The sequence below is a fragment of the Penaeus japonicus genome, unplaced genomic scaffold (genome assembly GCF_977035675.1).
Source record: "Penaeus japonicus unplaced genomic scaffold, GWHDUDI00000001_assembly GWHDUDI00000018, whole genome shotgun sequence".
Taxonomy (NCBI): Eukaryota; Metazoa; Arthropoda; class Malacostraca; order Decapoda; family Penaeidae; genus Penaeus; species Penaeus japonicus.
Genome location: NW_028234420.1, coordinates 40,403,521 through 40,406,020, shown reverse-complemented (window position 1 = coordinate 40,406,020; position 2,500 = coordinate 40,403,521). Strand labels below are relative to the sequence as shown.

General features: G+C 41.9%; 1 protein-coding gene across 12 annotated transcripts in view; it reads left to right on the top strand.

Moving 5' to 3' along the window:
• Chi (LIM domain-binding protein 2 Chi) overlaps nucleotides 1-2,500 on the top strand; it is a 289,290-nt gene that overhangs the window by 45,224 nt on the left and 241,566 nt on the right. The window lies entirely within an intron of this gene.

Below are 2,500 nucleotides of genomic sequence, written 5' to 3'. Positions count from 1 at the left end.
GTCCTTTCTCCATTCTCTCTCTCTCCCTGCTTTCCTCCCTTCCTGCCTCCCCCTCTCTTTCTCTGTCCCTTTCCCACTTCCCCTTCCTCTTCCTCTTCCTCTTCCTCTTCCTCTTCCTCATCCTGTCTGCCTGTCTTCCATTCTTTCATTTTTTCTTGTCTTCTCTTTGTTCGCTTTTCTTTCGCTTTCCTCGATGTTTCTTCAAACAATTTCCTTGGCTTTCCTTTCCTCTAACCATCTCTCGTGTCTTTTATCTTGGCTTGTCGTTCGTTCCTCTCTCTCTCTCTCTCTCTCTCTCTCTCTCTCTCTCTCTCTCTCTCTCTCTCTCTCTCTCTCTCTCTCTCTCTCTCTCTCTCTCTCTCTCTCTCTCTCTCTCTCGCTCTCTTCTATACTCTCTCTCTCTCTTTTCTCGCTCTCTTATATACTCTCTTCTCCTATTCCCTCCCTTTCCTCTTTCTTTCTCTTTCGTTTTCTGTTTCCATGTCTGCGCCTCCTTTTATCCTTCCCCTCTCCCCCTGTTTCTCTCTTCCAACCACCTTTTATCTCGCTCCATCAATTTACCCCCATTTTCTTTTTTCTCCCTCCGTGTACACTGTTTCCTTCTTCCAAAATTATCTTCATTTTCCTTTCCTTTTTCTTTCGTTCTTTTCCCTTTTGATTATCGTGTGTTTTTTTTCCAGACTCGTCCGTTTTCTGTTTCATTTGCACCTTCTTCTTTTTTTCCCTTCTTCTCATTTTCTTTCTTTTTTTCAGGATCACGCTTGTATATTTTTTTTCTCTTCTTTTTGATATTTTTCCGTCTTACCTTTTATTTTCGTTCAGTCACTGTTGCTCTTGTCTGTATTATTGATTCCTTTATGGCGCATTATTGTTGTTGTTGTTTGTTTGTTTCTTTGCAGTAGTGTTATTTCTGTATCTCGGTCATGATAATCAGCAGTATATGATTGTTGTTTTTATAACTGTTAGATTGTATATTCTTTATTTTTATTATTATTGTTAATAATAGTTATCAGTGTTCAATAGTTTAACGTAATCATCATTATCGCCATTCACTCAGTCATCATGATCTCTGTAATTGCCATTCACATCACCAACGTCAGTGTTTCACTTCCATTTATTCGGACCTTCTCCACTTACTCCCGTTCTTGTCTCCCTCGCTTGCTTCTCCCTTTCTCCGTTTTCTCCCATTCTTGCTCTCATTCCTCCTCTATTTCCAGTTCGCGTTGGTTCGGGGTTGTTAGGGGGGAGGGGAGGGGAGGGGAGGGGGGTGTCGAGGGAGGATGGGGGAGGGGGGGTGTCGAGGGAGGATAGGGGGAGGGGGGGGCCTTCACAAATGGTCGCGTCTTTTATTATTATCGTATGATTACGTTCTATAGACACGTATCGGATGGGAATGATCATGATTATTTTTTTTTGTTTTGTTGCTTCTATTTTTATGCTTTGTTTTTTTTTTTTAAGGAGGAGATGGACTGTGTTATTTTGTAGGGTAGTTGTATATTAATGTTATTTAGAGCCTCTCAGGAGTAAGTTCTATTGAAGAGACGGTTCGCGAGCAAGAGTGTATGAACCGGTCCGACCTGGATGGGCGGAAACCTTCGTTGGGGCAAGCGAGACTCGACCTTGTGTCAGGGGGCTGTTAGGTCGGCCTTCCCTACACCGCGCGGACAAGTCTGCAACCCCGCTCCTCGCTGCCGCCGTTGCCGCAGTCGCCGAGAATTTCATATGATTTCGTAAGGTAATTTTCAGAGTGTTCGGTGCGTCTACCTTTTGTTACCGTCGCCTTCTTTCGAGTTTTGGCGCCGGTTACCGCGGTTTGGCGGGGTTTTGAGGCGGTTTTCGGTCGATATTTCGTTCCGTGCGTATTTTCCCCGTGCTGTGGGTAGTCTGTCCGATCTGTGCAATTAATGTATTTGGCATAATATGAATTTTCTCGAGAATTTGGTGATCATTCCCCTGGCTGCTCTCTATTGATTGGTCGGCGGTGCGACGTTGCCACGATGCTCAGTCATTAGCGCGGCGGTGCCAAGTTTCCAACTTCACTACAGGTCAAAATTGTTTCCTATCGTAGGTTTTTAAGTCATTGAAATAAATGCATATCGTGATCTTGATAAAGTATGTAAATATTATTTAATTAAAACCGTTGACTACAAGACATTGGTATTCAGTATTTTGTTGTTATATAGAAATGTTTGTATGTGCCGGGACAGTTTTATGTTAAGCGGAGCAATACTTATTGTTAGATAATAATTGGCAACTGGATGGAGAATGATGCCAGATGATGATTGATCGTCCTTTCAACAAACTCTAGTGTTTGTTTGTTGCAAAATGTCATATAACCAGTGAGAAATAAAATTAATAACCGCAGCCGATATTCAATCACTCCAGATTTTGAACATAGATATTATGTGATGAAACGTTTAATCTTTTTTTTTTCTAGCTGTCCCTCTCCAGAAAAAAATCGAACGTAAATGTAGAGGGATAGATTAATATATACGTATAT